A 14,845-nucleotide genomic window follows, 5' to 3' on the forward strand; every position below is an offset into this window, starting at 1 on the left:
GAAATAGGAGCAGGAGTAGGCCAATCGGCCCCTTGAGCCTGCTCCACCATTCAATAAGATCATGGCTGATCTGATCCTAACCTCAAATCTTCTATCACTCTGCATCCACCCGAACCCATGTGATCTCCCGGGAGAGGTGAAAAACCAGATAAAGACCCAATGGCCAATTTGGGAGAAAAAAATCTGGGAAATTCCTCTCCGACCCATCTAGGCGATCGAAATTCTTCCAGGAGATCACTCTGTCCCTATATTTTCTACAGTACTTACCTTCTGTAAAGGCGATCTCCACCCCAGCCAGGAACAGGAATAAAACCATCTCCTGAAATCTAACAGAATTAGAACACAGTAGGAGCAGAACAAGGCTACACGGCCCCTGGGCCCGCTCCACTACCCACAGGGCCATGACCATTCCGAACCCAGACTCATGTCCAATTTCCTGCCCGCTCCCCGTAACCCTTTATTCCCTTTACTTCTAGGAAACTATCTATTTCTGTTTTAAATTTATTTAATGATGTAGCTTCCACAGCTTTCTGGGGCAGCAAATTCCACAAACCTACCACCCTCTGAGTGAAGAAGTTTCTCCTCATCTCAGTTTTGAATGAGCAGCCCCTTATTTTAAGATTATGCCCCCTAGTTCTAGTTTCACCCATCATTGGGAACATCCTCACCGCATCCACCCGATCAAGCCCCTTCACAATCTTATATGTTTCAATAAGATCGCCTCTCATTCTTCTGAACTCCAATGAGTAGAGTCCCAATCTACTCAGCCTCTCCTCATATGACCACCCCCTCATCCCCGGGATTAACCGAGTGAACCTTCTTTGTACTGACTCGAGAGCAAGTATGTCTTTTCTTAAGTATGGACACCAAAACTGTATGCAGTATTCCAGGTGCGGCCTCACCAATACCTTGTACAACTGCAGCAATACCTCCCTGTTTTTATATTCCAACCCCCTAGCAATAAAAGCCAACATTCCATTGGCCTTCTTGATCACTTGCTGCACCTGCATACTAACTTTTTGAGTTTCGTGCACCAGGACCCCCAGATCCCTTTGTACTACAGTACTTTCCAGTTTCTTGCCATTAAGATAATAACTTGCTCTATGATTTTTCCTGCCAAAGTGCATAACCTCACACTTTCCAGTATTGTATTCCATCTGCCAAATCTCTGCCCACTTACTTAGCCTGTCTATGTCCCTTTGCAGGTTTTTTATGTCCTCCTCACTCCAACCAAACTCCAGCCATGATGTTCTTCAATCGAAGACTACGATGCCGCTTGGATTTGGTTAAGCCAAACGTCCGAAGAGATGTGGAGAACAGGCAGTTTCAGAATATGAATGAAAGGCCGACCAGGAGTTTTAAGTTAGGTCAACCAGTTTTGGCCCGGGACTACCGCACTGAGAAATGGCAGCCAGGAACGATTTGTACACGGCAAGGACCTTTCATGTATACCGTGGACGTTGGAGAGAGCATTGTAAGATGCCATGCTGACCAGATTCTAGAGTCACTGGAAAACGTCAACTCCACACCACGATCTGATACACCTGGCAATGAAATCGATGTACCAATTGCAGCTACCGCAGAACCGGTGATATTGGAAGCAGATGAACCAAACAACGACATTGATCCCGACTCAGCATTGCCAGAAGAACCTGATACCCCAAAGAGGCGTTATCCAGACAGAATCAGGAGGCCTCCTCAAAGACTGAACTTACAATTGCTTAAACTTAACCAATGTATCTAGCGACTGTAATTGTGATTGTAATTAGTTATCATTTAGTTGTTAAATGAATGTTATGTACTGTTTATCTAAAAGGGGAGGAATTGTTGTGTATGTACCTTTAAGAGAATAACTGGTCTCAGACTGCAGTACCGGCAGTGACCACCCCTGTATAAAAGGCGCTAGTGAGCTGCTGTTGTTTTCAGTTTCACTATTGACTTCCAGCAGTAAAGACTTGTTTTGTTCAACTCCTGCTGTCCGTGTCTCAATCATTCACAGACATAATAGAAAGAAGTCCAGATTGATTACAGTGCTCCTCTGACCTCGTCACTCCCCCCGAGCCCTCAGTCTCGCTGCACTTCTCCTTTCAAACAGTCTGTTCCCTCTTTCCCCATCCTGAGTAACGGTCCGACACGTATTGCGAATTCCTCTTGTTCTTCTATTTTATGCGGGTTTTGCTCAATTGATATTTCCTAAGATTGACAAATGGCATCAAACTTTTAGCCAATAGAAACCCAGCTCCAGCAGCATGTGACCAGTTGCACACTGACCCGTCTCTAAGCTGCTGTGATATAAACTCTGATCAAACCGCCAATCTAAGCACCTGCGAGGATCCTGCACAAGGTGAGCAAGCTTTCCTGATCTCTTTTCCTGCAGTCCGATTGTATTCTGGGGATCGGGGAGTGCATCCAGGCTGGGACTTTTCCCTAGCATCCTGTTCCTCAATGTCCATCTTCAATCTGTATTAGAGCTTACAGTCAGTCGAAGGGGCACAAAATAGGAACCTATTTCCTATATCCTGCCCTGGGAGTGTTTGATGGGACAGTGTAGAGGGAGCTTTACTCATCTCCTAATAATAGTCAACTGTCGCCGAGAAAAAAGACAAAAGTCTTCCTAACATGGCTGGATGATGAAAGGAGCTAAACCGCCCAATAAATATTAATCAAATTTTTATTAATGTCTGTCAGGCACACGAAAATTTCCTTTCAACAACTGGCATCTGCTCTTTCAGTGTGGTTAACATTTCCTCTTCTTTTTTTCTCTACAGAATGAAGTCCCATTACATGCTGGTGTTTGCCTGTCTCTGGGGGCTTGCTCAATCTCATCCCTCAACAGGTAAGAAATTAACGTGTGGCAGTTACCACCAGTTACAAACACCGGCAGGAAGATTCAGTCAGCGTTTGATTCGCATTTACTCTGGTTATTGATGCAGACTGGGGCTGGTCAGACTGGGTCAGTGCTCAGTGACTGAGAGCAGGAGCAGCCCGCCTTGGATTAGACTGGCCCTGACTGGCAGCTTCCTGAGCTCAGTCACAGCTCTGATAGAGACCAGCGGATAATGGGCCCAGCCAGGGTTTGTGACTGTCTGTGTGTGTGTGTGTGTGTGTGTCTGTGTGTGTGTGTGTGTTTGTCTGTGTGTGTGTCTGTGTGTGTGTGTCTGTGTGTCTGTGTGTGGCTCTGTGTGTGTGTGTGTCTGTGTGTGTGTGTGTCTGTGTGTGTGTGTGTCTGTGTGTGTGTCGTGGCTGATCCTCTATCTCAATACCATATCCCCACTCTCTCCCCATACCCCTTGATGCCTTTTGTGTCCAGAAATCTATCTATCTCCTTCTTAAATATATTCAGTGACTTGGCCTCCACAGTCTACTGTGGTAGAGAATTCCACAGGTTCACCACCCTATGAGTGAAGAAATTTCTCCTCATCTCAGTCCACAATGTCCTACCCCGTATCCTGAGACTGTGACCCCTCATTCTAGACCCCCCAGCCAGGGGAAACATCCTCCCTGCATCCAGTCTGTCTAGCCCTGTCAGAATTTTATACGTTTCAATGAGATCCCCTCTCATTCTTCTAAACTCTAGTGAATACAGGTCTAGTCGACCCAATCTCTCCTCATACGACAGTCCTGCCATCCCAGGAATCAGTCTGGTGAACCTTCGCTATACTCCCTCTATGGCAAGTATATCCTTTCTTAGGTAAGGAGATCAAAACTGCACACAGTACTCCAGGTGTGGTCTCACCAAGGCCCTGTACAACTGTAGGAAGACATCCTTGCTCCTGTACTCAAATCCTCTTGCAATGAAGGCCAACATACCATTTGCCTTCCTAACTGCTTGCTGCACCTGCATGTTTGCTTTCAGTGACTGGTGTACAAGGACACCCAGGTCCCTTTATACATCACCAGGTTATAGTCCAACAGCTTTATTTGAAATCACAAGCTTTCGGAGCGCTGCTCCTTCTTCAGGTGAAGTGGAGAAATGCATAGAGACACAGCTTATATAGTCAGAGAATCATGTCAGATGTTTACAGGTACCTGTAAACATCTGACATGATTCTCTGACTATATAAGCTGTGTCTCTATGCATTTCTCCACTTCACCTGAAGAAGGAGCAGCGCTCCGAAAGCTTGTGATTTCAAATAAAGCTGTTGGAGTATAACCTGGTGTTGTGTGACTTCTTACATTTGCCCACCCCAGTCCAACTCCAGCATCTCCACACCTTTATACATCAACATTTCCCAATCTATCACCATTTAAATAATACTCTGCCTTTCTGTTTTTCCTACCGAAGTGGATAACTTAAGAACATAAGAACATAAGAAATAGGAGCAGGAGTAGGCCATACGGCCCCTCGGGCCTGCTCCGCCATTCAATAGGATCATGGCTGATCTGAATCTAGACTCACGTCCACTTCCCTGCCCTCTCCCCGTAACCCCTAATTCCCTTATCTGCTAGGAAACTGTCTATCTCCATTTTAAATTTATTTAATGTTGCAGCTTCCACAGCTCTCTAAGGTAGCAAATTCCATAGATTTACTACCCTCTGAGTGAAGAAGTTTCTCCTCATCTCAGTTTTATTCTAAGATTATGCCCCCTAGTTCTAGTCTCACCCATCAGTGGAAACATCCTCACCGCATCCACCCGATCAAGCCCCCTCACAATCTTAGAACATAAGAACATAAGAACATAAGAAATAGGAGCAGGAGTAGGCCAATCGGCCCCTCGAGCCTGCTCCACCATTCAATAAGATCATGGCTGATCTGATCCTAACCTCAAATCTTCTATCACTCTGCATCCACCCGAACCCATGTGATCTCCCGGGAGAGGCGAAAAACCAGATAAAGACCCAATGGCCAATTTGGGAGAAACAAATCTGGGAAATTCCTCTCCGACCCATCTAGGCGATCGAAATTCTTCCAGGAGATCACTCTGTCCCTATATTTTCTACAGTACTTACCTTCTGTAAAGGCGATCTCCACCCCAGCCAGGAACAGGAATAAAACCATCTCCTGAAATCTAACAGAATTAGAACACAGTAGGAGCAGAACAAGGCTACACGGCCCCTGGGCCCACTCCACTACCCACAGGGCCATGACCATTCCGAACCCAGACTCATGTCCAATTTCCTGCCCGCTCCCCGTAACCCTTAATTCCCTTTACTTCTAGGAAACTATCTATTTCTGTTTTAAATTTATTTAATGATGTAGCTTCCACAGCTTTCTGGGGCAGCAAATTCCACAAACCTACCACCCTCTGAGTGAAGAAGTTTCTCCTCATCTCAGTTTTGAATGAGCAGCCCCTTATTTTAAGATTATGCCCCCTAGTTCTAGTTTCACCCATCATTGGGAACATCCTCACCGCATCCACCCGATCAAGCCCCTTCACAATCTTATATGTTTCAATAAGATCGCCTCTCATTCTTCTGAACTCCAATGAGTAGAGTCCCAATCTACTCAACCTCTCCTCATATGACCACCCCCTCATCCCCGGGATTAACCGAGTGAACCTTCTTTGTACTGACTCGAGAGCAAGTATGTCTTTTCTTAAGTATGGACACCAAAACTGTATGCAGTATTCCAGGTGCGGCCTCGCCAATACCTTGTACAACTGCAGCAATTACCTCCCTGTTTTTATATTCCAACCCCCTAGCAATAAAAGCCAACATTCCATTGGCCTTCTTAATCACTTGCTGCACCTGCATACTAACTTTTTGAGTTTCGTGCACCAGGACCCCCAGATCCCTTTGTACTACAGTACTTTCCAGTTTCTTGCCATTAAGATAATAACTTGCTCTATGATTTTTCCTGCCAAAGTGCATAACCTCACACTTTCCAGTATTGTATTCCATCTGCCAAATCTCTGCCCACTTACTTAGCCTGTCTATGTCCCTTTGCAGGTTTTTTATGTCCTCCTCACTCACTACTTTCCGTCCCATCTTTGTATCATCTGCAAACTTTGATATGTTGCACTCGGTCCCCTCCTCCAAATCATTAATATAGATTGTAAAGAGTTGGGGACCCAGCACTGACCCCTGCGGAACACCACTAGTTACTGGTTGCCAATCTGAGAACGAACCATTTATCCCAACTCTCTGCTTTCTGTTAGAGAGCCAATCCTCCACCCACGCCAGAATATTACCCCCAATCCCTTGATTTTTTATCTTGAGCAATAATCTTATATGTTTCGATAAGATCGCCTCTCATTCTTCTGAACTCCAATGAGTAGAGTCCCAACCTACTCAACCTTTCCTCATACGTCAACCCCCTCATCTCTGGAATCAACCAAGTGAACCTTCTCTGAACCGCCTCGAGAGCAAGTGTATCTTTTCTTAAATATGGAAACCAAAACTGCACGCAGTATTCCAGGTGTGGCCTCACCAATACCCTGTATAACTGAAGCAAGACTTCCCTGTTTTTATACTCCATCCCCCTTGCAATAAAAGCCAAGATTCCATTGGCCTTCCTGATCACCTGCTGCACCTGCATACTAACTTTTTGTGTTTCATGCACCAGGACCCTCAGATCCCTTTGTACTGTAGCACTTTGCAGTTTCTCTCCATTTAGATAATAACTTGCTCTTTGATTTTTTCTGCCAAAGTGCATAACCTCACACTTTCCAACATTATATTGCATCTGCCAAATTTCTGCTCACTCACTTAGCCTGTCTATGTCCTTTTGCAGGTTTTTTATGTCATCCTCACTCACTGCTTTCCCTCCCATCTTTGTATCGTCGGCAAACTTGGATATGTTGCACTCGGTCCCTTCCTCCAAATCGTTAATATAGATTCACATTTATCCACGTTATACTGCATCTGCCATGTATTTGCCCACTCACTCAACTTGTCTAAATCAGCTTGAAGCCTCTTTGCATCTTCCTCACAACTCACAATCCCACCTAGTTTCGTGTCGTCAGCAAACTTGGAAATATTACATTTGGTTCCCTCACCTAAATCATTGATATATATTGTGAATAGCTGGGGCCCAAGCACTGATCCCTGCGGTACCCCACTAGTCACCGCCTGCCACCCCGAAAAAGACCCATTTATTCCTACTCTGTTTCCTGTCTGTTAACCAATTTTCAATCCAGGCCAGTATATTACCCCCAATCCCATATGCTTTAATTTTGCTCATTAACCTCTTATATGAGACTTTATCAAAGGCCTTCTGAAAATCCAAATACACCACATCCACTAGTTCTCCCTTATCTATTCTACCAGTTACATCCTCAAAAAACTCCAGTAGGTTTGTCAAACTCGATTCCCCTTTCATAAATCCATGTTGACTTTGTCTAAACCCGTTGATATTTTCTAAGTGTCCTGTTATCACATTCTTTATAATAGACTCTAGCATTTTCCCTACTACTGATGTTAGGCTAACCGGTCTGTAGTTCCCTGTTTTCTCTCCCCCCTTTTTTAAATAGTAGGGTTACATTTGCCACCCTCCAATCTGCCGGAACTGTTTCACAATCTATAGAATTTTGGAAGATGACAACCAATGCATCCACTGTTTCCATGGCTACCTCTTTTAGTACTCTGGGACGCTGATTATCAGGCCCTGGGGATTTATCAGCTTTCAGTCCCATTAATTTCTCCAGCACTATTTTTTTACTAATACTAATTTCCTTTAATTCCTCCTTCTCAATAAACCCTTGGTTCCCTAGCATTTCTGGAAAGTTATTTGTGTCCTCTTCCGTGAAGACAGAATCAAAGTATTTGTTTAATTGCTCAGCCATTTCCTTGTTTCCCATTATAAATTCTCCCGTTTCTGACTGTAAGGGACCTACATTTGTCTTCACTAATCTTTTTCTTTTTACATATTTGCAGAAGCTTTTACAGTCTGCTTTTATGTTCCTTGCAAGTTTACTCTCATACTCTATTTTACCCCCTCTTAATCAATCTCTTGGTCCTTTTTTGCTGAACTCTAAACTGCTCCCAATCCTCAGGCTTGCTACTTTTTCTGGCAATGTTGGATCTAATACTACCCTTTGTTGTTTTTGTTAGCCATGGTTGGCCCACTTTTTCTTTTGTGTTTTTGCGCCAGAAAAGAATGTATAATTGTTGCAATTCATGCATTGGTTCCTTAAATGTTAGCCATTGCCTATCCACTATCATGCCTTTTAATGAAGCTCCCCAATTTATCATAGCCAACTCACTCCTCATACCTTCATGGGTTCCCTTGTTTAGATTTAGGACCCTAGTTTTGGATTGGACTTCTTCACTTTCCATTTTAATGAAGAATTCTATCATGTTATGGTCACTCTTCCCTAAAGGACCCCGCACAACACGATTATTAATGAACCCCTTCTCATTGCACAATACCCAATCTAGGAGAGCCTGTTCCCCAGTTGGCTCCTCAATTTCAGTGTCAACTTTGGCTCAGTGGGTAACAGCCTTGCCTCATCTCTGAGTCAAAAGGTTATAGAGTCATAACGGCACAGAAGGAGGCCATTCAGCCCATTGAGTTCATGCCGGCTCTCTGTAGAGCAATCCAGTCAGCCCCATTCCCCCGCTCTATCCCCGTAGCCCTGCAAGTTTATTCCCCTCAAGTGCTTATCCAGTCTCCCCTTGAAAACATTGAGTGTCTCCGCTTCCACCACTTCCGTCGGCAGCGAGTTCCAGGTCCTCACCACTCACTGCATAAAAAAGTTTTTCCTCACGTCAGCCCTATATCTCTTGCCCAAAACCTTAAATCTGTGTCCCCTAGTCCTTGTACCATCAACTAGTGGGAACAGCCTTTCCCCGTCTAGCCTATCCAAACCCGTCATAATCTTGTACACCTCTATCAAATCACCCCGCAACCTCCTTTGCTCTAATGAAAACAAATCCAGCTTCTCCAACCTGTCCTTGTAGCTCAGATCCCCCATCCCCAGAACCATTCTGGTAAATCTCCTCCGCACCCTCTCAAGGGCCTTCACATCCTTCCTAAAGTGTGGTGACCAGAACTGGACGCAATAGACCAGCTGTGGCCTAACCAGCGCTTTATAAAGGTTCAGAATAACTTCTCTACTTTTGTATTCAATACCTCTATTTATGAAGCCCAAGATCCCATATGCTTTGCTAACCACTCTCTCAATATGTCCTTCCACCTTCAGGGACCTATGCACATTAACTCCCAGGTCCCTCTGTCCCTGAACACTCTTTAAAACTGTGCCATTAAGTGTATATTGCCTCTCCCTGTTCCTTCTGCCAAAATGCATCGCCTCACACTTCTCTGTATTAAATTCCATCTACCACTTGTCTGCCCATTCTGCTAGCCTTTCGATGTCCTGTTGCAGTCGATTGGTATTATCATCACTGTCTGCCACACCCCCAAGTTTGGTGTCATCGGCAAATTTAGAAATTCTACTCTGTATTCCAATATCCAGGTCATTTATATATATCAAAAAAAGCAGTGGTCCCAGCACTGACCCTTGGGGAACACCACTGTCTACCATCCTCCAGTCTGAAAAACAGCCATTTACCACAACTCGCTGTTTTCTGTCCTTAAGCCAATTCCTTATCCAATCTGCCACTGACCCACCTATTCCATGTGCCTCAATTTTGTTAACCAGCCTTCTATGTGGTACTTTGTCAAACGCCTTCCTAAAATCAATGTAGACAACATCCATTGCATTCCCTTCATCAATCCTCCCTGTTACTTCATCAAAAAATTCAATTAGATTAGTCACACACAATCTGCCTTTTACAAATCTGTGTTGGCTCTCCTTAATTAGCTTAAACCTCTCCAAGTGCCCATTAATCTTTTCCTTGATTATTGTTTCTAAAACTTTACCCACCACTGATGTTAAACTGACCGGCCTGTAGTTACCAGGGTTGTCCTTACACCCTTTCTTGAACAATGGTGTCACATTTGCCACTTTCCAATCCTTAGGCACCTCCCCCGCATCTAGGGAAGATTGGAAAATTATGGCAAGACCTTCCGCTATCTCCTCCCCCAATTCCCTTCACAACCTGGGATACAAGCCATCTGGACCAGGCTGGACCAGCCTTTCTAGTACATCCTCTCTCACTGTGTTTATTTAATGTAATATTTCACACTCCTCCTTCCTCATTGCAATGTCTGCATCGCCCCTGTCTTTTGTGAAAACAGATGTAAAGTATTCATTAAGGACCATACCCACGTCTTCCGCTTCCACACACAGGTTACCGTTACGGTCTCTAATAGGCCCGACTCTTTCTTTAGTTATCCTCTTGCTCTTAATGTATTTACAAAACATTTTTAGGTTTTCCTTGATTTTACTTGCCAATATTTTTTCATGCCCTCTCTTTGATTTCGTAATTTCCTTTTTAATTTCACCCCGGCACTTTTTTTCTCCTCTAGGATTTCTGTAGTATTGAGCCTTTAAACAACTTTCATCCCCCTGTTTACAGGCAATCTGGCTGCGACCATTCGGGCGACCCAGTCTAGCGTCGGAGAACTCGGAGAGGCTGGGCATGCAATCGATGGAAATGCCACACTAATTGCAAGTTGGGATCGTGCAGCAGCACAAGTAGTGAACAATCCCCTTGGTGGAGAGTTGATTTATTCTACCATTACCGAGTCTATATCGTACGAATCACCACCGGCACAAATGGAAATGGCTTGAATGGAGCAGAAATCCACATTGGCGACTCGGTGGAAATCGATGGCAGAAAAACCCTGTAATGTACACCCCCTGTAATATACACCCCCTGTAATATACACCCCTTGTAATGTACACCCCCTGTAATATACACCACTTGTAATATACACCCCCTGTAATGTACACCCCCTGTAATATACACCCCCTGTAATATACACCCCTTGTAATGTACACCCCCTGTAATGTACACCCCCTGTAATGTACACCCCCTGTAATATACACCCCCTGTAATATACACCCCCTGTAATATACACCCCCTGTAATATACACCCCTTGTAATGTACACCCCCTGTAATGTACACCCCCTGTAATGTACACCCCCTGTAATGTACACCCCCTGTAATGTACACCCCCTGTAATGTACACCCCCTGTAATGTACACCCCCTGTAATGTACACCCCCTGTAATATACACCCCCTGTAATATACACCCTTTGTAATGTACACCCCCTGTAATATACACCACTTGTAATATACACCCCCTGTAATATACACCCCCTGTAATATACACCCCTTGTAATGTACACCCCCTGTAATATACACCACTTGTAATGTACACCCCCTGTAATGTACACCCCCTGTAATGTACACCCCCTGTAATGTACACCCCCTGTAATGTACACCCCCTGTAATATACACCCCCTGTAATGTACACCCCCTGTAATGTACACCCCCTGTAATGTACACCCCCTGTAATGTACACCCCCTGTAATGTACACCCCCTGTAATGTACACCCCCTGTAATATACACCCCCTGTAATGTACACCCCCTGTAATGTACACCCCCTGTAATATACACCCCTTGTAATGTACACCCCCTGTAATGTACACCCCCTGTAATGTACACCCCCTGTAATATACACCCCCTGTAATATACACCCCCTGTAATGTACACCCCCTGTAATATACACCCCCTGTAATGTACACCCCCTGTAATATACACCCCCTGTAATATACACCCCTTGTAATGTACACCCCCTGTAATGTACACCCCCTGTAATGTACACCCCCTGTAATATACACCCCCTGTAATGTACACCCCCTGTAATGTACACCCCCTGTAATATACACCCTCTGTAATGTACACCCCCTGTAATGTACACCCTCTGTAATGTACACCCCCTGTAATGTACACCCCCTGTAATGTACACCCCCTGTAATATACACCCCCTGTAATATACACCCCTTGTAATGTACACCCCCTGTAAATGTACACCCCCTGTAATGTACACCCCCTGTAATGTACACCCCCTGTAATGTACACCCCCTGTAATATACACCCCCTGTAATATACACCCTTTGTAATGTACACCCCCTGTAATATACACCACTTGTAATATACACCCCCTGTAATATACACCCCCTGTAATATACACCCCCTGTAATGTACACCCCCTGTAATGTACACCCGCTGTAGTGTACACCCCCTGTAATGTACACCCGCTGTAATGTACACCCCCTGTAATGTACACCCCCTGTAATGTACACCCCCTGTAATGTACACCCCTGTAATGTACACCCCCTGTAATGTACACCCCCTGTAATGTACACCCCCTGTAATGTACACCCCCTGTAATGTACACCCCCTGTAATGTACACCCCCTGTAATGTACACCCCCTGTAATGTACACCCCCTGTAATGTACACCCCCTGTAATGTACACCCCCTGTAATGTACACCCCCTGTAATGTACACCCCCTGTAATGTACACCCCCTGTAATGTACACCCCCTGTAATGTACACCCCCTGTAATGTACACCCCCTGTAGTGTACACCCCCTGTAATGTACACCCCCTGTAATGTACACCCCCTGTAATGTACACCCTCTGTAATGTACACCCCCTGTAATGTACACCCCCTGTAATGTACACCCCCTGTAATGTACACCCCCTGTAATGTACACCCCCTGTAATATACACCCCCTGTAATGTACACCCCCTGTAATGTACACCCCCTGTAATATACACCCCCTGTAATGTACACCCCCTGTAATATACACCCCCTGTAATATACACCCCCTGTAATATACACCCCCTGTAATGTACACCCCCTGTAATATACACCCCCTGTAATGTACACCCCCTGTAATGTACACCCCCTGTAATATACACCCCCTGTAATGTACACCCCCTGTAATATACACCCCCTGTAATGTACACCCGCTGTAGTGTACACCCCCTGTAATGTACACCCCCTGTAATGTACACCCCCTGTAATGTACACCCTCTGTAATGTACACCCCCTGTAATGTACACCCCCTGTAATATACACCCCCTGTAATGTACACCCCCTGTAATGTACACCCTCTGTAATGTACACCCCCTGTAATGTACACCCCCTGTAATGTACACCCCCTGTAATATACACCCCCTGTAATATACACCCCCTGTAATGTACACCCCCTGTAATGTACACCCCTGTAATGTACACCCTCTGTAATGTACACCCCTTGTAATGTACACCCTCTGTAATGTACACCCCCTGTAATGTACACCCCCTGTAATGTACACCCTCTGTAATGTACACCCCCTGTAATATACACCCCCTGTAATGTACACCCCTTGTAATGTACACCCCCTGTAATGTACACCCCTTGTAATGTACACCCCCTGTAGTGTACACCCCCTGTAATGTACACCCTCTGTAATGTACACCCCCTGTAATGTACACCCGCTGTAATGTACACCCCCTGTAATGTACACCCCCTGTAATGTACACCCCCTGTAATGTACACCCCCTGTAATGTACACCCCCTGTAATGTACACCCCCTGTAATGTACACCCCCTGTAATGTACACCCCCTGTAATGTACACCCCTGTAATGTACACCCCCTGTAATGTACACCCCCTGTAATGTACACCCCCTGTAATGTACACCCCCTGTAATGTACACCCCCTGTAATGTACACCCCCTGTAATGTACACCCCCTGTAATGTACACCCCCTGTAATGTACACCCCCTGTAATGTACACCCCCTGTAATGTACACCCCTGTAATGTACACCCCTGTAATGTACACCCTCTGTAATGTACACCCCCTGTAATGTACACCCCCTGTAATGTACACCCCCTGTAATGTACACCCCCTGTAATGTACACCCCCTGTAATGTACACCCCCTGTAATGTACACCCCCTGTAATGTACACCCCCTGTAATGTACACCCCCTGTAATGTACACCCCCTGTAATGTACACCCCCTGTAATGTACACCCCCTGTAATGTACACCCCTGTAATGTACACCCCCTGTAATGTACACCCCTGTAATATACACCCCCTGTAATGTACACCCGCTGTAATGTACACCCCCTGTAATGTACACCCCCTGTAATATACACCCCCTGTAATGTACACCCCCTGTAATGTACACCCCCTGTAATGTACACCCTCTGTAATGTACACCCCTGTAATGTACACCCTCTGTAATGTACACCCCCTGTAATGTACACCCTCTGTAATGTACACCCTCTGTAATGTACACCCCCTGTAATGTACACCCCCTGTAATGTACACCCCCTGTAATGTACACCCCCTGTAATGTACACCCCCTGTAATGTACACCCGCTGTAATGTACACCCCCTGTAATGTACACCCCCTGTAATGTACACCCCCTGTAATGTACACCCCCTGTAATATACACCCCCTGTAATGTACACCCCCTGTAATGTACACCCCCTGTAATGTACACCCCCTGTAATGTACACCCCCTGTAATGTACACCCCCTGTAATGTACACCCCCTGTAATGTACACCCCCTGTAGTGTACACCCCCTGTAATGTACACCCCCTGTAATGTACACCCCCTGTAATGTACACCCCCTGTAATATACACCCCTCTGTAATGTACACCCTCTGTAATGTACACCCCCTGTAATGTACACCCGCTGTAATGTACACCCCCTGTAATGTACACCCCCTGTAATGTACACCCCCTGTAATGTACACCCCCTGTAATGTACACCCCCTGTAATGTACACCCCTGTAATGTACACCCCCTGTAATGTACACCCCCTGTAATGTACACCCCCTGTAATGTACACCCCCTGTAGTGTACACCCCCTGTAATGTACACCCCCTGTAATGTACACCCCCTGTAATGTACACCCCCTGTAATGTACACCCCCTGTAATGTACACCCGCTGTAATGTACACCCCCTGTAATGTACACCCCCTGTAATGTACACCCCCTGTAATGTACACCCCCTGTAATGTACACCCTCTGTAATGTACACC

The 14,845-nt window shown here is 45.4% G+C and overlaps 1 pseudogene across 1 annotated transcript; it reads left to right on the plus strand.

Moving 5' to 3' along the window:
- The first annotated feature begins 2,273 nt into the window (after positions 1-2,273).
- Positions 2,274-10,659, plus strand: LOC147116792 (fucolectin-5-like; annotated as a pseudogene). The gene is made up of 3 exons (XR_015078316.1): positions 2,274-2,344; positions 2,769-2,836; positions 10,363-10,659. The product of XR_015078316.1 is annotated as a fucolectin-5-like (transcript).
- Positions 10,660-14,845: the final 4,186 nt, after the last annotated feature.

This window comes from Somniosus microcephalus, chromosome 5 (assembly GCF_052327205.1).
Source record: "Somniosus microcephalus isolate GS21.2 chromosome 5, FLI_Smic_1.0, whole genome shotgun sequence".
In the NCBI taxonomy this organism is placed as follows: domain Eukaryota; kingdom Metazoa; phylum Chordata; class Chondrichthyes; order Squaliformes; family Somniosidae; genus Somniosus; species Somniosus microcephalus.